Consider the following 25975-nt stretch of genomic DNA (forward strand, 5'->3'; position numbering starts at 1 on the left):
ATTTAAAGCTTGTGTTTCCTTATTTATTTTCATTTTGGATGATCTGTCCATTGGTGAAAGTGGGGTGTTAAAGTCCCCTACTATGAATGTGTTACTGTCGATTTCTCCTTTTATGGCTATTAGTATTTGCCTTGTGTATTGAGGTGCTCCTATGTTGGGTGCATAAACATTTACAATTGTTATATCTTCTTCTTGGATCGATCCCTTGATCATTATGTAGTGTCCTTTGTCTCTTCTAATAGTCTTTATTTTAAAGTCTATTTTGACTGATATGAGAATTGCTACTCCGGCTTTCTTTTGGTTTCCATTTGCATGGAATATCTTTTTCCATCCCCTTACTTTTAGTCTGTATGTGTCTCTAGGTCTGAAGCGGGTCTCTTGTAGACAGCATCTATATGGGTCTTGTTTTTGTATCCATTCAGCCAATCTGTGTCTTTTGGTGGGAGCATTTAGTGTATTTACATTTAAGGTAATTTTCTATATGTATGTCCCTATTCCCATTTTCTTAATTGTTTTGGGTTCATTATTGTAGGTCTTTTCCTTCTGTTGGGTTTCTTTCCTAGAGAAGTTCCTTTAGCCTTTGTTGTAAAGCTGGTTTGGTGGTGCTGAGCTCTCTCAGCTTTTGCTTGTCTCTAAAGCTTTTAATTGCTCCATCAAATCTGAATGAGATCCTTGCTGGGTAGAGTAATCTTGGTTATAGGTTCTTCTCCTTCATCACTTTAAATATGTCCTGCCAGTCCCTTCTGGCTTGCAGAGTTTCTGCTGAAAGATCAGCTTTTAACCTTATGGGGATTCCCTTGTGTGTTATTTGTTGTTTTTCCCTTGCTGCTTTTAATACGTTTTCTTTGAATTTAATTTTTGACAGTTTCATTAATATGTGTCTTGGCGTATTTCTCCTTGGATTTATCCTGTATGAGACTCTGTGCTTCCTGGAGTTGATTAACTATTTCCTTTCCCATATTAGGGAAGTTTTCAACTATCATCTCTTCAAATATTTTCTCAGTCCCTTTGTTTTTCTCTTCTTCTTCTGGAACCCCTATAATTTGAAAGTTGGTGCGTCTAATGTTGTCCCAGATGCCTCTGAGAGTGTCCTCAGTTCTTTTCATTCTTTTTTCTTTATTCTGCTCTGCAGTAGTTATTTCCACTATTTTATCTTCCAGGTCACTTATCCGTTCTTCTGCCTGTTATTCTGCTATTAATCCCATGTAGAGTATTTTTATTTTCATTTCTTGCATTGTTCATCATTGTTTGTTTCATCTTTAGTTCTTTTAGGTCCTTGTTAAATGTTTCTTGCATTTTGTCTATTCTATCTCCAAGATATTGGATCCTCTCTACTATCATTATTCTGAATTCTCTTTCAGGTAGACTGCCTATTTCCTCTTCATTTGTTAGGTCTGGTGTGTTTTTATCTTGCTCCTTCATCTGATGTGTGTTTTTCTGTCTTCTCATTTTGCTTCTCTTACTGTGTTTTGGGTCTCCTTTTTGCAGGCTGCACGTTCGTAGTTCCCTTTGTTTTTGGTGTCTGTCCCCAGTGGCGAAAGTTGTTTCCGTGGGTTGTGTAGGCTTCCAGGTGGAGGGCAGTAGTGCCTGTGTTCTGGTGGATGAGGCTGGATCTTGTCTTTCTGGTGGGCAGGTCCACGTCTGTTGGTGTGTTTTGGGGTGTCTGTGGACTTATTATGATTTTCGGCAGCCTCTCTGCTAATGGGTGGGGTTGTGTTCCTGTCTTGCTAGTTGTTTGCCATAGGGTGTCCAGCACTGTAGCTTGCTGGTCGTTGAGTGATTCTGCGTGCTGTTGTTGAGATGGAGATCTCTGGGAGATTTTCGCCATTTGATATTACGTGGAGCTGGGAGGTCTCTTGTGGACCAGTGTCCTGCAGTTGACTCTCCCACCTCAGAGGCACAGCACTGCCTCCTGGCTGCAGCACCAAGAGCCTTTCATCCGCACGTCCAGGTACGTGGGGACTTTCTTCCCTTTTGGGAGGTCTGAGGTCTTCTGCCAGAGTTCAGTAGGTGTTATGTAGGAGTTGTTCCTCGTGTAGATGTATTTCTGGTGTATCTCCGGGCGGCGGGCGCAGGTGCCCGTTTGCGGGCTTCTCTGGGCTCCCGGCTCCCGGCGGCGGGGAGCGGCGAAGGAACCAGGAGGGCTGGCGGGCGGTCTGGGAATGTGGCGGCCGCGCAAGAACGGCCCATGGCCCTCACTCACCGCTCCAGTGCAGCCGCGACACGGGCCCACGCCCACCACCCTCGGGTTCCGCCACAGCCGCTGGACACGCCGCGGACCCGCACGGCTAAGCGGAGCTGGGCTCAGGCGTCAGCCCTCCCGCTCCAACTAACTCCCCAGAAGTATTGCTTGGTGTGCATTTCCAGGCTCTGCCTTCTTTCTCATCTCTTGGTGGCAGGTTGAGGAAGAGGAGAAAAGGTTAAAAGTTTTTCATAAACCGGCAGAATAAGCTTATAACATCCTCTCACTATCTCTGCATAGGTTCTAGTCTCTGCAGCACTACATAAGCTTTGCCCGAAGTAATGGACAGTTAAAAGTCAAGTGTAGTACTTCACCAAACAACTTAAAAATGCTTGCGCACTGTAAAGGATTACGTTGCAGAGAGCACACATGGACCCAGAGCAACTTTTGCCAAAAGAGAATATTGTGCTAAATGTACAGCCATAGCTCTTTTCCATATGAAGAAACAGTCAGAAGGATAAAAGAACTTGGTCAAAATCACACAAGTAAGTAGGACAGAATCTGGTCTGTCTGTCGTAAGGGTTGTGTTCTTTAACCAGCAGGCTAGCTTTTCTCAAATCTGATTCATGCATAGAATAACTAAACACCTCTGTTTGCCTTGAATATTCCCTGTTTATACGTAGGGCTGCTGCGGTTTCTCATATTGCCCGCTTTGACTCCCAAAAGCAACCGAGAATACACAGTAATTTGGTCATTCTATCCATGGACCACTGTGGTGGGACTGCCCAGGAAGCTTATTAAAAGTGCAGCTTCCTGAGCCCTACTCCACATCTAGATAAGTTTTCTTGGGGTTGGCTCAAGAATCCAGGTACAAGTCTTTTTAAGTGCTTTTGTGGAACCCCCCAGGTGAGTCTCTCGCTCTCGTAGTTAATAAACCATTTATTCTGCCTCTCCCAGATGCCCAGCCAGGTCCTATTAAGGTAGAAGTTCCCCCACCACATCAGAGGGATGCTCCCAGCCAAGTAATCTCTGGAGCCTTGGAGAATCTGAGTGGTCTCATGCTGGCCCACCTGCCATGACAAAGCTCCTCCAGAGCATTCCCCTTCACATTTTACATTCTACCATTCCCAAAGGCAATCTGCTCCAAATGGGGCCTGACTTCGTGTGTCCTAACGTGCACCCGCTGATTCAAGCAGTTTAGGAATAGAAGGTGCTGTGGTTTTCAACCAGGGTGGTCCAACCTCTAAAATGGTAGTCGAAGCAGTCTCTACCTCCCGGGCACATCGCCTCTGCAACAGCCCCAGTGAACGAATGTCCCACCTTTGCTTTTTCGAGGTCGGCAACAGGGAGTCCCCTCCTAAAGAAGGTTGTCTCTCATTGCCACACTATCAAAGCCTGCCGCAAATGTTCCTTCCCGTAGGCTTGATCAGGCTAAGGGCAGAGTTGTCTCTTTCCTTCTCTGAGTCGGACCAAATCGTCTTAGAAACACCTCTTCACACTGTTGACCATGTTTTTCATGGGAGCTGCTGCTGAGTCTTTCTCTCATCCTTTCATGGTGGAGAGAAAGAGGATTCTAATGAGTTTTACTTCTAGGGGAGAGGGGAGTGTAATGATTATGTTGTCATTTTCTATTATGTCCTTGTGTCATGAATTTGTTTTCAATTTCATGTTAAAAGTGGGCCCACCATTTCCACTTTGTGAGGTCATTCAGCACCCTCCTTTTGCTCCTTTAACATCTCTCTCGGTATCACTTGGAAATATTTGAAATGGCATGAGCTTGTCCTCACATTCCTATTAGCTGTAAATCTGGAGCCCCGACATGAACCTAACCATTGAGCAGAACACCTCTCCACTACCTGTGTAACACTGGGTAGGCCCCGTAGCCTCTTGGTTTTTTTAAGTCCTCAGTTGTAAAAATGTGAGGGTGCTATGGATTTATATTTGGGGCACGACAAGGTCGAGAAGAGTGTGTCTTTTCCTTTATTCTTCCAAACTGGAATGTCTTCCCTCTCTTCCGCATGGGTCCAAATCTCACTTGTCCTTCAGGCCGACTGCCAAGGAGCCTTCCCTGATTCCCCAGGCCACACAAATCTCTGCCTCTTAGGGTCAGTGCCATACAACCTAGCTGTCTCTTACGTTAATCTTGTCTCTCAAGCCAAACTCAGAATATGGGTGTCTCTTGCCCTCCTGTGGCCCCTGCGGCTGTGCCAGCCCACCGGCACGCCCCACGTGGGGTGTCTACTAGGCTGGGGCGTGGGTGGGGAGGCCCAGGGGTGAGGGGCGAGGCAGAGTACCTTTGCCTCTACCCTGTTCTCCTCCACAAAACTGCCCCTCCTCCTCAAGCCTGCCCCTCAAGTCAAAGGTTCCATATATGACGTCACTGGGTAGTGATGCCCTCACAGGCGTTCTCAGGGTTTCCATGGCAGCATAACTGTGCAAACGGGCTGCACTCAGAGAAACTACTCTACCCGTTCTCCACCAGATACCAATCTTTTTGGCTGTCTGTGTGAGAATGTGTGACCGGGTAGTGTATGTGTACTCTAACCTGTGCTCTGTTCCCTGGGTGGGCAGTGCAGCAGGTACACCCAGACAGGGCAACTCTACAGGAGGTGTGATATACACACAACCTCACCCGGCTGGCACATGTTCCTGTGGGGGTTGCCAACTACGTACAGCTGAGCACTTTCCCCCCAAATGTAAGTAATACCAGTGACCTGGGACGCCTTCAGGGACGCACAGTTCTCACTGCTGAGGACAAGTGAAAGCTCATCCCTGGACAAGTGTGCAGGACGGTTCTGAGCTTTATAAATGTAGCCTTACCCTTTGGGCTACAGGATGCTTCCATTCAGACCCTTTCCTGATTGGCCTCTTAACAAAAGACAAGCGCATTTTTGTTGGCAAGTTGCAAATGGAGCGGTTTGAGGAACAGGGCCACTCTTGAACCGCACCTTCAAACCCAGGCACCACTGTGCTATCATGTAGACATCTATATCGGTCCCCTCAGACACATCCCTTACTGAGTTGCTGAGTACTAGGGGAGAGGGTGTTGCCATATTGATGGGAAGACCGTAAGAACGAAGGGGGGGGCGGTGATGAAGTGCTAATGAGACTGGAGGGCTGAGGAGATGGTGTCCCAGGAGGCTGGGTTGATGTGAGCCTAGACTTGGTACCCAGAACCCGGTTCTGAGTCTCCTGATCACTCTGCCTCAGTATTTGGCCTTGTTCTAATCGACATAAAAGTATTAGACAGCTAGAGTTCAGTGTGGTTGAAATAGGCAGTATAAATGGGGCCCAAGAGGGGTTGCCAAGGTGGGCGGGGCTCTTAACCAATTTATATTAGATTATTTTTTTCCAAAACTTGAAAGACATTTCCATGAAAGCCTCAGAAGTGACAGACTGCAAGAAATGTTTTCTCTGTTGTGGAAGCGAGAGATGGAGAGGATCATGATTGCAATTACTTTCGGGTTCTACTGTTTTCCCTGGGAATGGTGAAGAGACTTCCTCATGTGCTGCAGCCCTAGGCTCTAGGGATTGCTTTTGCAGCCAGTGTCCCTTCTCTAGGGACTCATAGAGATGATGCGCCAAGGCTGTGTTTTGGACGTCAAGTAGATTAAAAGGTCTTCAGCCAGAAACTGGGAGAGACATGAGAGAGGGAAATTCTGGCAGGAGACTGTGCACAGCAGAAGTGACTGATCAGTTCTGATTTTCTTTGCAGCAGCAGTGGCTCCCGCTTCTCATCCTACACCTGGTCACTACCATGTCCTGTACCGCGGGTGTGGAGAAACGCAGTTGGGCTGGCATGGGGAGACATACTGCCTGGTTGGTGGCTACCGGCTCTACGGGGATGTTCCTTTGGCCACGCCAGCTAAGGTAGAAGCAGAGAAGCCAGTCCCCAGACGTGCTCCGAAGAGAAAGCACTCTCTGGAATGGTCGGACGAAGACCTGGGTTGCCCCAGACCCAAAATCCGGCGATTGGAGCTTTCAAGCAGCACAGGAATACAAGGTGCTTTGATTGTCAAGCAGGGTGGCCCAACCTCTGGGCACATCGCCTCTGCAAGAGCCACAGTAAACGAATGTCCCATATTTGCTTTTTCAAGGTGGCAGCAGGGAGTCCCCTCCTAAAGAAGGTTCTCTCTCATTGCCACACTATCCAAGGTTGCCACACATGTTCCTTCCTGTGGGCCTCATCAGGCTAAGGGCAGAGCTGTCTCTTTGCTTCTCTGAGTCGCACCATATGGTCTTAGTGACACCTCTTCACCCTGTTGACCATGTTTTTCACGGGGGCTGCTGCTGAGACTTTATCTCATCCTTTCATGGTGGAGAGAGAGAGGATTCTAATGAATTTTACTTCCAGGGGAGAGGGGAGTGTTATGATTATGTTGTCATTTTCTATTATGTCCTTTTGTCATGAATTTATTTTCAATTTCATGTTAAAATGGGCCCACCATCCCCACTTTGTGAGGTCATTCAGCACCCTCATTTTGCACCTTCAACATCTCTCTCAGTACCACTTGGAAATGTTTGAAATGGCATGAGCTTGTCCTCACATTCCTATCAGCTGTAAATCCGGAGCCCCACCATGAACCTAACCATTGAGCAGAACACCTCTCCACTACCTGTGTAACACTGGGTAGGCCCCTTAATCTCTTGGTCTTTTTAAGTCCATAGTTATAAAAATGTGAAGGTGCTATGAATTTATATTTGGGGCAGGACAAGGTAGAGAAGAGTGTGTCTTTGCTTTTGTTCTTCCAAACTGGAATGTCTTCCCTCTCTTCCCCATGGAAGATGCTCCTTTGGCCTCGCCAGCCAAGGTGGAAGCAGAGAAGCCAGTCCCCAGACGTGCTCCGAAGAGAAAGCACTCTCTGGAAATGCCGGACGAAGACCTGGGTTGCTCCAGACCCAAAATCCGGCAATTGTAGCATGGTGGCAGGAGGCGGACCCCACAGAATCTTGCAGGTGAGTCATCCTGAAGAGAAGGCAACGGTTTAAATGCCTAAGGCAGCGAATGCCTCTTCCTGCACTGACACCCCCCGCCCCCCACTGCCCACTGCCACAGATTAGAACCTGCATCGTTTTGTCTGAGCCTTCCCCAGCCAGGAGCCTCCTTCTATACTAAATGGCCATAAGCCAGGAGCCTCAGAAACTGAGGTTTGTAATGAGAGTCTGCCCTGAACATCCCAGGGCTGAAGCTGGCCTGGAAGAAACCCTGACGTTCCTCTGCTTAATCCTCAGGGGCCCCTTTGTGAGCTGAAGAAAGAAAAGTCTAGAAAAAACGGATACCTGGGAGGGGAAGATGGCGGAAGAGTAAGACGCGGAGATCACCTTCCTCCCCACAGATACACCAGAAATACATCTACACGTGGAACAACTCCTACAGAACACCTACTGAACGCTGGCAGAAGACCTCAGACCTCCCAAAAGGCAAGAAACTCCCCACATACCTGGGTAGGGCCAAAGAAAAAAAGAAAAAACAGAGACAAAAGAATAGGGACGGGACCTGCACCAGTGGGAGGGAGCTGTGAAGGAGGAAAGGATTCCACACACTAGGAAGCCCCTTCGCGGGAGGAGGGTGCGCGTGGCGGAGGGGGGAAGCTTAGGAGCCGCGGAGGAGAGCACAGCCACAGGGGTGCGGAGGGAAAGCGGAGAGATTCCCGCACAGAGGATAGGTGCCAACTGGCACTCACCAGCCCGAGAGGTTTGTCTGCTCAGCCGCGGGGCTGGGCGGGGCTGCAAGCTGAGGATCGGGCTTTAGTCGGAGCGCAGGGAGAGGACTGGGGTTGGTGGCGTGAACAGAGCCTGAAGGGGTTAGTGCACCACGGCTAGCCGGGAGGGAGTCCGGGAAAAGATCTGGAGCTGCCGAAGAGGCAAGAGACATTTTCTTCCCTCTTTGTTTCCTACTGCGCGAGGAGAGGGGATTAAGAGCGCTGCTTAAAGGAGCTCCAGAGACGGGCGCGAGTCGTGGCTAAAAGCGCGGACCCCAGAGACGGGCATGACACGCTAAGGCTGCTGCTGCCGCCACCAAAAAGGCTGTGTGCGAGCACAGGTCACTATCCACACCCCGCTTCCGCGGAGCCTGTGCAGCCCGCCACCGCCAGGTTCCCGGGATCCAGGGACAACTTCCCCGGGAGAACGCACGGTGAGCCTCAGGCTGGTGCAAAGTCACACCGGCCCGTGGCGCCGCAGGCTCGCCCCGCACTCCGTGCCCCTCCCTCCCCCCGGCCTGAGTGAGCCAGAGCCCCCGAATCAGCGGCTCCTTTAACCCCGTCTTGTCTGAGTGAAAAACAGACGCCCTCCAGCGACCTACACGCAGAGGCGGGGCCAAATCCAAAGCTGAGCCCCTGGGAGCGGTGCAAACAAAGAACAGAAAGGGAAATCTCTCCCAGCAGCCTCAGAAGCAGCGGATTAAAGCTCCACAATCAACTTGATGTACCCTGCATCTGTGGAATACATGAATAGACAACGAATCATCCCAAATTGAGGAGGTGGACTTTGAGAGCAAGATTTATCATTTTTTCCCCTTTACCTCTTTTTGTGAGTGTGTATGTGTATGCTTCTCTGTGAGATTTTGCCTGTATAGCTTTGCTTCCACCATTTGTTCTAGGGTTCTGTAGTTTTAAAAAATTTTTTTCTTAATAATTATTTTTATTTTAATAACTTTATTTTATATTACTTTATCTTCTTTCTTTCTTTCTTTCTTTCTCTCTTTCTTTCTTTCTTTCTTTCTTTCTTTCTTTCTTTCTTTCTTTCTTTCTTTCTTTCCTTCCTTCCTTCCTTCCTTCCTTCCTTCTTTCCTTCCCTCATTTAGACAAAGAATCATCCCAAATTGAGGAGGTGGACTTTGAGAGCAAGATTTATGATTTTTTCCCCCTATTCCTCTTTTTGTGAGTTTGTAAGTGTATGCTTCTGTATGAGATTTTGTCTGTATAGCTTTGCTTCCACCATTTATCCAAAGGTTCTATCCGTTCGTTTTTTTTTCTTAATAAGTAATTTTTAATTTAATAACTTTATTATATTTTATTTTACTTTATCTTCTTTCTTTCTTTCCTTTTTCCTTCCTTCCCTCCTCCCTTCCTTCCTTCCTCCCACCGTCCCTCCCTCCCTCCATCCTTTCTTTCTTTCCTTCTTTCCTTCTTTTCTTCTTTCTTTCTTCCTTCCTTCCTTCCTTAAATTAAATTCAATATAGATATTTAAATTTAAGGTAAAACTAAATTATAATTTGAAATTATATGTGGAGTTTTATTTCCTAAAGAATATTTTGGAAATTTCAACTCCTATTTTAACTTATATTTTCAGAGAAGGTATTTGGTCCAAATGAAGAATATCTTCAATTATCGTTCTTCTATTGCAAGCAAAAAAAGATTTATACTTCTTTTCATGAAATATGGTTGTTTGACAACAGAAGGATAAATATTTTATATTTTTAGAAACAACAGTCAGGCTACTGATATTCTTAATGAGTTTTAATAAATCTGAATGCTTCTTATCATCTACTCTTTAGCTGGTACCTGAGGAGTTGTATACCTCCGGGAAGATATGTGCTCCAGACCCGTAAATATGCAGTTCACAGAGCCCACCACCAGAGGACAATAATGAAGTAAAATCTTGAAACCATGTAGTGAAAATAGTGGGAGTTTAAATAAAAGCAACATTTCACAGTATGCTTTTCTGACCAATGTTATATCTAATAACAATGGATTATATGTACATGGATTCTGAAAAGTCAGCAGCACACTTCGCTGGTCAATTTCTATGATAAGGGGAACGGAATTTGAGTGTAGAAAAACAGTATACTTACATCTTAAAATCCCACCCCTACAGAATCTACTCACTATTGAAAACTGGTAAGAATAATAGCTTTCTGTGTCTCAGTGACCAGTTAACATTTTCAAGAGTAGAATTTATCTTCCTATGATGCTCAAATACACAGGGAAAATGCATATCTAGGACAATGGATAAACTCTATATGACATGAGAAAATAGTTATTCAAATGGAAAAAGTATAAGATCTACAAGGCACAGTTTTATATGCATTAGTGTGGATATATACGTAAAGAAGCTCTAAGAAACATAAAAATCACTTCCAGGAAGTAATTTTAGGTAGAAGAGAATTAACATGGATGAGGAAGAAAAGAGAGTTGGTTTTAAAATAGTTTCATTTACTTGTTTTTTTGTTTGTTTATTTATTTGGTCTTTGGAATATAAGAAAACAGTGGCTTTCAGATCAGTATCCCAGTGGACCAAAGGGACCGAGGTCTATCCTGGAGCCCGGCCATTGTTTGACTATCTTGTAATAATCCTGGTGAAATACAACCAAATCATTTGAGCTATAAGCATCCTCTCTGACAATAAACTTAAGACACCAACATTATATATTAAAGAAAGTAAAGAGAGAATACTGTTTTCTTTAGAGAGAAAATACAGATCCTGGCCCAAATCAATAATGTCAGCAAACCTCATGGGTATAGAATATTCTGCCGCCTGTCATTTAGAACATGCCTCTAGAAGAGGGAAACTGGGCGATAATTTCCCCAGATTTTATATTTAATTCAAATATTTTAGATAAGAGGCATCTCTAGTAAAACATTGTATTATTGATTCTTTCCAATATGATAGCTCACAGGAGTTCCTCTTTCCTTCTCAAATACATATGGGGAAATGGAGGTGGGTGGGGGTTAGAGGAAGTATCTAAATAGAGCATAATAATCAACAGTTTGTTTTTTAAAAATAGAAATTTCTATTCAAATTGTTTCCAGAGACAGAAACACACAGAGACAATTCCATGTGACAAGAGTGAAAGAGACCAGAGTGATGCAGCTGCAAATCAAAAAACTGCCAACACCAGTGATTGATGGCCACCACCAGAATCTGGTTAAGACAAAGAAGGATCCTCCCCTTGAGGCGTCAGAAAGAACATGGTCCTCTCAACACTTCGAGTTTGAACTTCTGGCCTCTAGAGCTGTGATAAAATAAATTTCTGTTCTTTTAAGCTAACAAGTTTGTGGTATCTTGTTATGGTAGCCCTAGAGATGACAGTATTTGATTCCTGAGCTGGCAACTGTATTTTGACTATGTAATGACTATTCCAAGATAATCAACAGACACAAAGATAAAGGCAAAACTGAGACTAAGCCCAGTTCTTTTTATTCCCAGAATAATAAATGATTTTTTAATTAATTTAGATCTCTTTGTCTAACCCCTCTGCTTTTCAGAAGAGTATGTGGGACCAATCAAGTATTAATATGTTATACTTTCATTTTAATTCATCTCAAATTATTTCTAATTCCCCTTACGAGTTCTTACTTGACCCATGAATTATTTAGGAATATATTCTTTAATTTCCATTTGTGATTTTCAACAAATTTCTGTTAACGATTTCTTATTGCATTCTGTTGTCATCTGAGAGCATTCTTCGTATGGTTTATATCCTTTAAAATGTACTGAAATTTGTTTTATGCTCTAGCATATAGTATATCCATGTGCATTTGAAAAGAATGTATATTCTGATGCTGTTGGGTGGAATGTTTTTTAGATGGCTGTTAGGTCTACTTGATTGATAATGTTGTTCAAGGTTTTTATTTTCTTGTTGATTTTCTGTCTGTTCTGCTATTGAAAGAAGGGTATTAAAGTATACGACTATTATTGTAGAACTGTCTGTTTCTCTTTTCCGTTGTGTCGATTTTGCTTCATTGTATTTTGAAGTCCTGTTGTTAGGTGCATATAAGTTTATAATTATTATGCATTCTAGATGGAATAATCATTTTAAAATGTCTTTGTCTCTGGTAAAAATTTTCGTCTTAAAATGTAATTTTTTTCTGATATTTTCTTAGCCACTCCAGCTTTGTTGTTGTTTTGTTTTGTTTTGTTTTTACTGTTATGGTATATCTATTCCAACTCTTTTACACTTCACCTATATATTTTCTTGACTCTAAAGTGGGTCACTTGTAGGCAGCATATGTTTGGATCATGTTTTTTATTTTTTTATCCAGTCTGAAATTTCTGTCTTTAGATGGAATGTTTAACCTTTTTATATTAAGTGTAATTAATATTTAATTTTGTAATTTTTATATTAAAAGTAATTCATGTAGGATTTATGTCCAACATTTGAGATTTATTTTCCAAGAGTCACATTTTTTTCCCTAATTCCTCTTCCTCTATTACTGACTCATTTGTTGTTGCTGTTGTTAAAGAGATATTTTTTAGTGTACAATTTCAATCCCCTTATCTTTTACTATTTTTTTGAATTATATTCTTAATGCTTGCTCTAAGGATTACAAATTGCATCTTAAGTATAAACATCTACGCTTGATTAATTAATACCAACTTAATTTCAATAGTATAAAAACCTTTTCTCCTCCTTTACATTGCCCTCCTTTGTGCTGTTACTGATATAAAAATTACATCTTTATACATTATATGTCTATAAACAGTTATAATTATTACTTTATGTTGGTGCCTTTTAAATCAGATAGAAAAAAATTTAGAATAAAATACATTTATATTATTTTTTATATTTACCTCTGCAGTTACCTTTCTTGATGTTCTTTATTTCTTCATATGGATTTAAGTTACTGACTTATGCTTTTATTTTTGTCTGAAGGGCTTACTTTAGTAGTTCTTGTAGCACAAGTCTGATAGGAAAAAATTCTCTTAAGTTTTTAATAAAAGTATTGAAATTTTCATGTCATCCTTCTGCAATGGCCATGGTAATCTCGGCATCATACCAACTCTAGTAGATATGTTGCCAAAGTGAGCATTTAGTGTCTACTCTTATATGGTACAAAATTTAAAATGTTAAAGATTATGAAGCTATAGACACAGGTTTACTTGTTTAGAGACCATTTCAAGAGCATATTTGTGCAATGCTAATATTGGCATTTCAAATTCAGTGCTACCATGTAGCAAGATAAAATAGATGAACCTCAAGTCATGATATTTTTCCTGATAATATAAGGTTAAGGTTAATTATCAGCTGTCACATTTTTTCCAGTATTTTTTAGTTAGCTTTTAACTTAGCATAAGTGAAATGAAAGGATGGTAAGTTTTGCATTAATTCCTGACCCAAAACAGAACTTTTGAAGATGAAAGTCCATTAACAGAGCTCTGTGTTTCCTGTGAAAAATAAATCTGGCCCACCCCCTGAAAAATTCATGAATTTTTTTTTTTTTTTTTTTTTTGCGAACGCGGGCCTCTCACTGTTGTGGCCTCTCCCGTTGCGGAGCACAGGCTCCGGACGCGCAGGCTCAGCGGCCATGGCTCACGGACCCAGCCGCTCCGCGGCATGTGGGATCTTCCCAGACCGGGGCACGAACCCGTGTCCCCTACATCGGCAGGCGGACTCTCAACCACTGCGCCACCAGGGAAGCCCAATTCATGAATGTTTTACAAATTGTATGTTCAGGAAGCTATTCTAGCCTTCTATTTAAAAAAAAACAACAACACTATTTAGAAATATTTATTTCCTTCATGTAGTACCAATATACATGTTATTTAGAAAATTTATAGTGAATTTTGGTTTGCTCATCTTCTGAAAAACTCCTAAGAAAGCACGTACTTCTGAGAATTTCAGCCTTATTTCTACATAAGTTATCGAATCTATAAAACATTATGCATGCTTTGGATAATCATCTAAATAATTACTATTCTAGCCTTTTAAATGGTTTCAGTGCACACATAATTTTCTCTACCCACACCCCCATTTTTCCTAGTTAAATTGATTAAGTGATATTTTTTCTTTAGTCACTTATTATATTTAGGTATGTTTAGGCCTCCTCTTCTGAACTCATTTCCTGGTAACAAAGAAATAAGGCATAGATGCTGTTTCTGACTCCCAGGGAAGTTTAGGCTCTGGCATGCTGGACTAGGCAGGGCCTAGCATCACCCTATTTATGTGGAATATGTGGAACTGGTGAGCTTCTAAACATCTCAAAGAGACATTTAACAAGACTGGAGGTTCTGGAGAGAGAATGTATTTTATTGCCATCATTTAATTTCACCATATGTCTAGATAATTCATGCTTTTGGTGCAAAATTCAAAAGTAACAGTGGTGGGCTTCCCTGGTGACACAGTGGTTGAGAGTCCGCCTTGGGATGCAGGGGACACGGGCTCGTGCTCCGGTCCGGGAAGATCCCACATGCTGCGGAGAGGCTGGGCCTGTGAGTCATGGCCGCTGAGCCTACGCGTCTGGAGCCTGTGGTCTGCAACGGGAGAGGCAACAACAGTGAAATGCCCGCGTACCGCGTAACAGTGGTGAATGAAAAGTAATTATTTTACACAGTTTTCCTGAAGCCACCCATTTCCCCCTCCTAAAGGTAATCATTTTTACCAGTTCCTTTTATATTTTTCAGGGGCAGTTTAGGCATATATTAACATGTGCTATATAGAGGATAATTCGTCTTATTAGGGTAAATTCGTGTGCTTTTTTTTTTTTTTTCTGAATTGTAGTATGCCGGAATCTGAAGTCTCTGGCAAGAGGAGAGTTAAAAAAGAGAGAAGCTGGGGCTTCCCTGGTGGCGCAGTGGTTGAGAGTCCGCCTGCCTATTCAGGGGACCCGGGTTCGTGTCCCGGTCCGTGAGGATCCCACATGCCGCGGAGCAGCTGGGCCCGTAAGCCATGGCCGCTGAGCCTGCACGTCTGGAGCCTGTGCTCCACAACGGGAAAGGCCGTAACAGTGAGAGGCCCGCATACCGCAAAAAAAAATAAAAATAAAAAAAAAATAAAAAATAAAGGCGCTGTCTGCACTGATTCCATCATTACCATTGAAAATGTTTATCTGCCAAATGAAAAAGAACAGTACAAATTAGGAACACTGATACATTCAGTGTATCTGTATCTGACATTCATTTAGAAGCTAGTTCTCAAATTGTCATCACATTTACCGCATAAAAATTACAAATGATTTCTTTGGAGACCTAAGGCTATTTCTAAATTCAAGATGTTTGGACAACTGTAGATAAAGTTTCATTATCAGACTGAACTAAATATGCTGTAGTTATGAATAAATCAGGATGATTTCTGCTCTGTGAACTTAAGTTATTAATGTACTCAGGCCAAGCATCAGGAAACATCATTCTTCAAAATTATACAAGTGTATTTCTCAGCCAAAAATGTAAAAAATAATGTTTGAAAATCAAGGTTAAGGATTGGTTGGATGATGTTTCTGTTTCTATCGTCTGATTGTTTCCATCTTTATTCTGTTCTATGAAACACAGACTAGGCTTGTACTTCCACAAGCCCTGTGTTTCCCCATTTATTAGCACTTATCACACTTGAAATTATTAGTTAAATATCTATTTTCTCCAATAAACAATAGGTTCATTAGGCCAGGGACCTCTGCTGTCTTATTTTCTTCTGTAGGTCTACACTATCATATTAGGTGCCAAAGAATATTTGTTGAATGACTGAGTTAATTAATGATAAATGAATGGAGAAACCTACTTTCTCAGGCTGACAATTGAACTAGAGAATGGAAGTTGGAAAATTTGAATTGAATTTCCACAATTTTTATATAGTGATAATTTGTTTAAAATTTGGCATGCAAAATGTTATATACAATAGAGTCAACAAATAGTAGAGAAAAGTGATGTCAGAGGGAGCTGAAGATGTAGATTTCAAGTTACCTGAGTCCTAGGAAAAGTGAGAACCAAAAGAAATTTATATTCTCTAAGTATTTAAGAAACAGAACTTAAGAATTTATCAGTATACTGAATTATTATGATTTCTAGACTAATCATAATTCATTCAAATGACATATGAGATGCAGCCCTCTCAGAATATTTACCATGTTAATCAAATGAAGAATTACACTGAAATTCGAGTTTACTTTTCCACTATAACAAAATTTTGTACTTAGGTAAAGATGAGATTGACATTTTGGAGAACTGTTTCCTCAGTACAGAAAACTTTTGCTTATTTTACATTTTGTGTTCTTAAAGTGATTTTCTAATATTTTCTTTTTATATACTGATATTTTATTTGTAAAGAATATGTAAAGTTTCCCTGTAGGCATGATGAACATGACTAGAATGCTACATAGCAGTGCTTTAGATGTAATCTAAAAATTGTCCTTACGTGCAATAGCAGAGACCAATGATTCATGAAATTGCTCAGTGTTGGGCATAATCCTTCTTATAGAACTAATAGTTTATATGAGACATTTTTCTTCAAACGTTGAAATCAAAATATAAACTCTACTCAGTATGTCAGCATTTACATTAAAATGATTTTTTTACTCATGGGAAAAGCTTTAATTAAGTGTATTTAAAAGTTTGGAAGTCAGCAGGACGTCCATCACTGTGAACAATTTAAATGTTTCTCTCCCTACTTGGTTTGGAATAAAATAAGAAATGGGGAAAAAAAAATACTCAACCCAGGAGGACGGTCCTTCTTTTGCCTACCAACAAAGCTATTAACTTATCAGCAGCTGTACCAGTATACTCAGCTCCCCTTCTCTGAAAGGGAAGAAATGTCCATTTCCTACCAAAGGCTATTGCTCTCTTTGTGCTCAGGGTCCCATCCCATTTCACCACTCAAGATTCCACTTTTGAAACTAGCTCGTTTTGTCCTGCATCATCAATTTCTTCCTTCATGCTTGATTATTCTCCAAAATACATAAGTATATCCTAATATCTCTCATTTTATTGATTTTTAAAGCATATATTAGTAACTTTCATTCTGCCAAAAAAGTTTCCTTTGTTTAAAATCTCTGTCCATAAAATCAATGTCTCTTCTAGCAATCACTGTGGGATACAAGAAAACCATTTCATATCTCCTTAGATGAGGTTTTCCTTGAGTATCCAAGGTAAGAACCCTCCATTGCTTTCTATCATGCCTCATTGTTAATTTCCTTTATTTTACCAATTACAATCTGAACATATTATAATCATTTTATAACTTGTTCATTTAATCTTTCTCCTCAAAGGAGCATGTTGACTCTTTGAGGCAGATCCTTTAACTCTCTTGTTCATCCCTATATCTTAAACTCCTAACAAAGCTCAGAACATAGTGGTTACCTAATATGTGTGTATAGAATGAATGAAAGACCTATACCACTTCCTTTAGAAGAATTAACAGTCAACCCTAAGTAATTGTGCAAAAGAGGCAAAATGTCTTGTTGCCACTTGCATTTCTCTATCCTTCCTCCCTTCTTTCTTATAAATACCTTATACCCTCTTGCTTTTTAGTGTAATATTCTACCCAGTATTTTGCCCTTTAGACAGACTTTATTCTCCAAATTAATCACTTATTGCAATAATTACTCAACTCAAGTAGTCCATGTACTTTAGAGAATGTTATTTAATTAATTCATAATGAAGCAGAAATTAAGATTTGTATTTTCTTCCCTGCCTGATTTTCCAAGTACATCTTAAGTTATGTAAAAGAGCAATCATTTTGTGGTTGGCAGGAAATTAGGCTCTGTCTGATTCTCCAAACATCTTCACTAATTCCCAGAGAAATCTGTGTAACTGTTCCCCAAACAACTTTTACTGCTTCTTCCACTATCATGTAATATTGGTTTGGAGAATAGGTACTAAATTTTCTAAAACTACTTTCATCATCTTTACCCTTCCAAACCTTATTCTTCTCCTGCTTTTCTCATCTTTATTAATGGGACCATCATCTATCTTGATGATATAAATGACCATCATGATATGGCTTTGTTGCTCAAGGCACAAAAATGTTATCAACTTCTTTCACTGCCTACATATTTAGTCACCAAGTGCTGTCAGTCATACCCGAAAAATAACATGAAATCCATCCATGTTTTTCTTATTTACATTTCTACTTCTTCTTTCTTAGTTGAGGACATTGAACTTTGCCAGTGAGTTAAGCCCTCTTCCACACAACGCCTTCTCCAAACAGCTAGTATGATCTTGCTGAAATGCCAATTTTCAGGCTACTTCTACATATAACAAGAAAATAATTCCTTAAGGATCTAGCCCTTGCCTTCCTTCTAAAGTGAACTCTCAACTTTGCCATATAGAGAATATGGTAATTATAACTAAAACATCAATTTTATTGAGGATTTACTCTGTTCCACGTGGCATTCTAAATATTCTACCGGAATAATCTCATCTATTTCTTATAACACGCTAAGAAGAAAGTACTATCATTAAAATAAATTTTAAAAGGAATAAAGTGAAGCCTAGAGAGGTTAAGTAATTTTCCCACACTGGTGAAGGGAGCCAGGATTCAAACCCAGGCTAGTCTGCCTCCAGAACTCACATTCTTGTTAAAAACATTTTTAAAATTGAAATATATTTGACATATAACACTGTGTAATGTCAAGGTGCATGACATGTTGATTTGATACATTTATATACTGCAGTATGATTGCCATTGTAGCTTTAGCTAGCACCCCTTTGACATCAAATAATTATCATTTCTTAAAGACCACACTCTACAGTGTCTTGCTATTTCCACATTAAACAAACGAACAAACAAAAAGGCTCTGTTGTCTCTTGTCTCTATCATCATTGCCGTGCAAAGAATCTTTGGCTTAGAGAAGGTAGATAAATTTCTCAAGTTTGCAATTCTAGTAAAATTATAAGTTGACCCTGAACCCAGGCTACTCTGAATCCACCTTGCTGTCCCTCTTCTGCCCTTGGACTCTCTGGCCCCTAAGATGAGATGGAGAGCCCCACAAACACTCCATCTTCCAACATATTGTTGATCACGGACTACAATTAGGGACTTTGTTAAATGCCTTGGGCTATACATGACAATGTTCAAGAAAGGAACGACGCTGTAGGAGGATGTTGGCTACTTCCTTCTCTCCAAATTCCATCTCTATCAGCAGTTTATAGTCAATCTGGGAGAACATCAAACCTATGCAATTTTCTTTTGAACTATGAAGAGAAAACTTTAATTTGTATGAAGTAAAGCATGTGATTAAAGCATGAAATTCTTTCCAGTCGTGACGATGAGAAATGTTTGAAACGAATTAGTCTGCATACCACATTAATGCAGTCATCCCAAGGGCCAATAGCAAGGAACACTTCAATGGTTCAAGTGCACCCGTGAGTGGTTACACAACCTGCATGTAGATTCAGAAACAGCTTCTGTTTCGAGTGACGATCAAGAGGTGCTGAAATTCGATAGGACATTGTCATTATAAGTCAGATCTGGCAAATGCTTTAGTACCCAATACAAACTACAACTCTAAAATTCTTTTACTTTTTCCCCCAAGGCATAGAGTGTCAGAAGATATTTTAGACATTCCTTACACTGAAAAAAAAGTAAACACATCTGAACATATCTGTGGGCTAAAAATTAGCCTACAGATTTTTTTCTGTTGTTGATCACAGACCATATAATTTCAAATAAACAATAATAAAAACAGTATGCAATAGTTCTAACCCATGATCTACATTAAAGATCAGTTAATTTTGAAAGTATATTTATTATAAGAGGTATGAATCATAAATATCCTTTGGCACAATAGATAAATATATACTTTTATAGTAACTAAACCTCCTCTATCTTGGTAGAAAGACAAGCTTAACTATTGTAATTGGTATGGACAGACATTCATTCTATAAATATTTAGGCTCTGACATTCGAAGTATGTAACTGAGAAGAGCAAAACCCAGTCCTGTTGATGAACTGAATAAACTGAGGAAGACATAAACATAAGCAAGGCAGTTTCTTTATTGCATTATGTTTTATTTACTTTTAGACACTATGTATGAATAAAGCCACAGGTGTCCCATCTCCCACTATGCTTTCACTGGAGAGTATGTCTTTCTGGTTCTTCTGTTTCTACAATAACATTATTCAAAAGATAAACCTATTTCATTTTTATTAACTAGGAAGTAACTTAATATGGACGATTTGAATAATTCTTTATGAAAATATATCTTTTATGACAAATATGTTGCTTGAAGTGTTAGGGTCTGATATGTGACAATCTAAACCGTTATTACTCATTGCAAAATGGTCAAATGCAAGTTCTACCTGTATCAAGCTGAAACCTTCCTTACTCCCAATAATTCTCCCATTAAGCTACAAACATAATCATGCCAATTCCAGAGGCAGAATATATGAACAGAGCCATCTGTTTAAAGCAGTACTACTGCTGGGAAAACACAAGAACATAAGAAAAAAATCTCTACTGGAAGGAAAAGGCAAATAGCAAAAATAATGAACTTTAAAGTTAGAGACAGAGAAAAACTCTCTTCAAACATGACATAGAGGGCTTCCCTGGTGGTGCAGTGGTTAAGAATCTGCCTTCCAGTGCAGGGGACACGGGTTCAAGCCCTGGTCCGGGAAGATCCCACATGCGGCGGAGCAACTAAGCCCGTGAGCCACAACTACTGAACTTGCACTCTAGAGCCCGCGAGCCACAACTCCTGAACCTGCGTGCCACAACTACCGAAGCCCATGTGCCTAGAGCCCATGCTCCGCAACAAGGGAAACCACCACAATGAGAAGTCTGTGCACCACAACGAAGAGTAGCCCCCGCTAGCCGCAACTAGTGAAAGCCCACGCGCAGCAACGAAGACCCAACACAGTCAAAAATAAACAAATAAAATAAATAAATTTTTTTAAAAAATCAGTTTTTAAAAAAAAGATGATATAGACGACTATGTATGCACAGCATTGGTGGAAAAGAATTCAGAATAAAACACTCAAGAAAAATCATAATTACTGTATTTATTGTCAGTGATAATAAAAAAGCCTTCTTTTCCAAAATAAAATCTTGGAACATCTGATATGGATGTTTACTGATATGGATGGCATGTTGTGTTTCACTGGATGTTTCTTTGTTATAAGTGTTATCAATATGATCAAAAAATAATTAGAGCAAATATAAACTTAAATGCACTAAGTTAAATGTCACGTGTGTTGGCAAGCTACTTCCATTATGACTGACAGCAGATCTGATGCTTTCTCATGCTACCGCATTCATGGCCCAGGTTGATTCTGTCAAGCACGGTGTTTTTCTCTCACAGCTCCACATTTCCACAATTTAACACATTCCAAGGTAGACGAGATCATAGGACACATGAGTAACATCACCACCATCACCCACATGATTTTTCTTCTGCAGCTTTTGTACTCAACTTGAGTGTAGGCCTCCTGCAGGCAGGAACAGGGACTATTTTGTAGAGGCTCCCTGTTCCATGTCCATTACCTAATACAGTGCTTGGTACAGGGCAGGTGCTGAATAAATATATGTTGAATGGTCAGATGAATGAGTGAATACTATTACAAGTTGATAACATCTAATTCCTTTCAAATACTTATAATATTGTTTCAATAAAATAATAAAAAACAGAGAACTGAAAGCCCCTTACTAAACATTTATTCCAATTTTTCACTCAGATGAAAAACTCCATAAAAACAGCAACAGCAACCTCTTTTGTGTCAATACTATGCTAATTGCTATGCATACAGTAGAAACTTTTTAAAATTAATTTTTACTGGAGTATAGTTGCTTTACAATATGTTAGTTTCTGCTGTACAGTAAAGTGAATCATATATATATATATATATATATCCCCTCTTTTTTGGATTTCCTTCCCACTTAGAACTTTTAATACCAGTATTGAGGAGGTAGATACAATTATTTTCCTTTTACAAATGGGGAAATGAGGCATATAAAGTTTAAGACACATGTGAATGGCCCACAGCTAGCCAGTGGTAAAGCCAAAATTCTAACCACTGCTGGAAAAGCTCAAATATCAAGTCAAATTAAGTTTGGCTGAGAGTAAAAGAATCCAAGGCTGGTTTGGCAGCTGTTCTCTACAAAATTTTTAGGAACCAAGATTCCAATCACATTACTGCTCTAACATACCTGGGCTGTGTCTTTTATCCTCAGATTCTAAAGCAATATCTCTCTTCCAGGGAGCAAGATGGAGGAAGAATCAAAAAGAGTAGTAAGGAATACCTGACAACCATGTCTTAAGGAAGACACCTGGAAATTGACACATTTTCTTAAATCTCCTTGACCAGAAGTTAGTCACTATTATGAGTTGAATTGTGTCCTTCAAAATTCACGTCCAAGTCCTAATCCTCGGTACCTCAGAATATGACTTCATTTAAAACTAGAGCCATTGAAGATGTAATTAGTTAAGATGAGGTCATACTGGAGTAGAGTGGGCCCCTGGTCCAATATGACTGGTGTCTTTATAAAAAGAATGCCATGCACAGAGCCAGGCATGAACACAGGAAGGGCACCATGTGAAGACTGATATTAAGCTGCATAAGCCGAGGAAGTACCAGATGCTAGGAGACAGGCCTGGAACAGATGTTTTCCTGGCAACTTCAGCAGGAGCATGGCTCAGCTGACACCTTCATCTTGGACTGCTAGCCTCTAGAACTGTGAGACAATATATTTCTGTTATTTAAGCCACTCAGTTTGTAGTATTTTATTAAGGTAGCCCTAGCAAACCAATACAGTAACCTTTAAGTTGGTATGGAAAAATTTAGTTTTTTTGCACTATGTTTAGTTAAAATTTTGAAAAAAAAAGAAAATGATTATTGTAGGACAACAGGCAGTCTCTGCCAAACTATGCAACACTCTGAGAGGTGGTCTCAGCATGTCATTGAATCTGTCACTATTAGTTGTGAAAGGTATATTATTACATTATATTTTGAACTACTTAGAAATAAAAAAATGCTAGCAATTTAACTATGATAAGTCACCTACTATAAGGTGCATCCTTATTTCAGAGATGTTAAATATGAAAAAAAGAAATGGGCATCTTAGAATCAATGAAATATAGTAAATGTTCTATAGACAATTTAGTTATAACAGTAAACACAGAAAAGAAATTGTTTACATGAGCTATAATTCAGTATTTTACATTCTAGCTTATATAAAACAAAATGACTTGTCTTACTACAGGAATTTTTAAAGTTTATATAAGATAATAAGCTACAAAGGATATAAAAATATCCAAATGGATATTGATATAGATATAAATATATAAAAATAAACCTGTTCTTTGATTAACTTTGTTCAAAATACTTCCACTAGATTAGTGGAATGTAGGATTGTGGTATCATATATTCCCTTTAGATCAAAGTAATATTTGGTATCAGTTATGCTTATTCTACAAAGAAAGGATAATTTGGGGTGGTGGCTTCATGAAAGAAATGTAATGCTCCTTTTTCTAGCAAATAAAAAATAATTGTACTGCTTTAATTGAGAATAATATAAAGAGGGTCTAATAAGTGAGATAAAAACTGTAAAATCAAATGCAGTAATAATTTCCTTGTTTAAACATTTTGCTTTTATTTTCCTTTTCTCTATGAAACTCAGTCACATTTACTTGAATTATTGTTCTCATTATGTATTGGCTAAATTTCTTTCGACGTAACTGGAATTTTTCATTTTAGTCCCAAAGGAAAGTGTTAATTGCATGTCGCCATGACAAGTTGAATTATTAAGACATATATTACTAGATCATTCTACACCTGTCTAATTTTAGAGAATCTGACCAAGAAATCCACTTTCTTAGATGTAGCTGAGATCTAAAAAAAATGCAAAGCATCTGTTTCACAATTAGCAAGGAACAATGTAAGGATGAGTTAACTTGCTAAACCAGGGGCAGAGAAAATAAACCAGAGTCTCCCACTGTGCAAGCTTTGATGATTTTACATTTGTGAACCCATAACTGAGTTTAATTCAGCAACTGACCTGTGAAACAGCACCAGTTATTAATATTAATAATTATTATAGTATTCAGAATATCCCCACAGTATTACAGAGCACAGTAAAACCAATTTGAGATTCAATTACATCAATAAACAGCTAAAACATTAGTAAAGATATTTGCTAACACAAAGAAGGAAATGCTTAGAGTCTAAAGAGGGCATTTGCAAGGCAAGGAGCTGGGCTGCCCATAAGGCTTGCTGGACACTGTTGCTTTAAGCAAAGCAGCCTCTGGTCAGATATATTTGGGGGGAGGTGGAGTCAAGTGGCCATAATAATTTCAATAAAGGGAGGGGACAGGGGAACAGTCAAATGTGTTTAGCAAAGTGGAGGTGATAAGTAATTCATTCTAATAATTTAAATTAGGTATTTGTAAAACTAAAAGAAGACAAGATAAAAACAAGGACACTGGAAATATAGAACAACTTAAGAGCTCTAGACAGCAAGAGATTCACTTTCAGCAGAAATTCATTTTATATAAAAAATTTAAATCATAAAATTATTATCAAACTTTTTGTCCTGAAGACTTCGAGTCAAGAAAAGTAAAAAAGGACTTTTCTCCCATTTTAATAAGTAAATTCAGTTCTTAAAATACCTAACAAAGAACAAATTCAGCAAAATTTCTTTTGGCACCTGGCCTCTTAGTGAACCTCTTCCTACTTTCTGAGCAGCTCAATCCTAACTCCATTTTCTTTAAAGATCATCTAAAATGTTTTAAACTTTTGTGTGGTCTTTCCTGATCTCCATGAGGAAATACACGCTCTCTAGATGGTATTTTTCCATTTGTACTTCATCTCCAAGATCACTTAAATGCTTGACTTATCTACATTCTAGATCAGGAGTTGGCATAGTTTTTCTATGAAGGCTAAATATTTTAGGCTTCACTGGCCATTTGGTCTCTTTCACAGTTACTCAGCTCTATTATTTTAAGGTGAAAGCAACCATAGACAATACACAAATGAAGGAGCATGGCTGTGTTCCGATAAAACTTCATTTAGGGACACTGAAATCTGAATTTCATATAATTTTCACATGCCACAAGTATTATTCTTCTTTTGATTTCATTCTCAATCATATAAAAATGTAAAAATCCTTTACTCACCAACCATACAAAAACAGGTGGCAGACCAGATTTGGCCCACAAACCGTGGCTTGCCAACCTGTGTTCTAGATTATGGGTTTTGTAACAAAAGGTATCTCCTAAACTCATCTTTATCACCCCTGCAGTACTTAATGAGTGCTTCTGTAAGTACCTGTCAAAGTGAATACTAGCATTATAGAGACAAGTGGCAATGAATAAAAACAAAATGTAAAGCAAGTTCACCGTTTTGTCTACCTCCTCAAAATGTCTTTAAGCAGATACCCTATTATTATCTTTCATACTGTCCTGTTCTTTCCCATTAAGCAGTTACCACAATAGTTAATAATGTATTTATTTGTGAGTTTTCATGTTTATTACTATATTAATTTCTGTCACTGATGTGATAAATTACCATAAACGTAGTGGCTCAGAGCAATACATATTTTGATCTCACAGTTTCCACAGGTTAGCAGTCAGATGGGCTTGGCTGGGCCTCTGCTTAGAGTGGCACAAGGCTGAAATCAAGATGTCTACAGGACTGTGTTCCTTTATAAAAACCCCAAGGAGAGGGCTTCCCTGGTGGCGCAGTGGTTGAGAGTCTGCCTGCTGATGCAGGGGACACATGTTCGTACCCTGGTCCAGGAAGATCCCACATGCCACAGAGCAACTAACCCCTGTGCAACAACTACTGAGCCTGCACTCTAGAACCCGCGAGCCACAACTACTGAGCCCGCATGCCACAACTACTGAAGCCCGCGCACCTGGAGCCCGTGCTCTGCAACAAGAGAAGCCACCACAATGAGAAGCCCATGCATTGCAACAAGTAGCCCCTGCTCGCTGCAACTAGAGAAAGCCCGCGCACAGCAAAAAAGACCCAAACCAGCCAAATATAAATAAATAAGTAAATAAGTGTATAAAAGCAAACAAACAAACAAAAATAGATTATTAAAAAAAAAGACATGGAATCAAGTTGGAAATTTTACTGTCACTTATTAACTGAGTAAGCTTAGGGGATATTCACCGAGAATCTCTGTGCCACAGTTTCTTCATATG

At 39.8% G+C, this 25975-nt stretch overlaps 1 long non-coding RNA gene and 1 other non-coding gene across 6 annotated transcripts; one reads left to right on the forward strand and one right to left on the reverse strand.

The window, feature by feature from the left end:
• Nucleotides 1-1308: 1308 nt before the first annotated feature.
• On the forward strand, nt 1309-12269 carry LOC149747037 (uncharacterized). 5 transcript variants are annotated; one of them, XR_016388522.1, is made up of 7 exons: nt 1309-2727; nt 5898-6185; nt 6968-7138; nt 7415-8318; nt 8569-8713; nt 9681-9776; nt 10936-12269. It is a non-coding gene; the product is annotated as an uncharacterized LOC149747037 (long non-coding RNA). The 5 variants fall into 5 exon arrangements; XR_016388521.1 differs by lacking the exon at nt 1309-2727 and having other exon boundaries at nt 5241-6185; XR_016388523.1 differs by lacking the exon at nt 1309-2727 and having other exon boundaries at nt 5241-6185; nt 8569-8664.
• A 562-nt stretch (nt 12270-12831) lies between these two features.
• LOC149747038 (U6 spliceosomal RNA) lies at nt 12832-12936 on the reverse strand. Its single transcript, XR_016388579.1, has one exon. It is a non-coding gene; the product is annotated as a U6 spliceosomal RNA (small nuclear RNA).
• Between the last annotated feature and the right edge of the window lie 13039 nt (nt 12937-25975).

This window comes from Delphinapterus leucas, chromosome 17 (genome assembly GCF_059928025.1).
Source record: "Delphinapterus leucas isolate spDelLeu-1000000601 "Yukka" chromosome 17, BTC_Dleu_Yukka2, whole genome shotgun sequence".
Classification (NCBI taxonomy): Eukaryota; Metazoa; Chordata; class Mammalia; order Artiodactyla; family Monodontidae; genus Delphinapterus; species Delphinapterus leucas.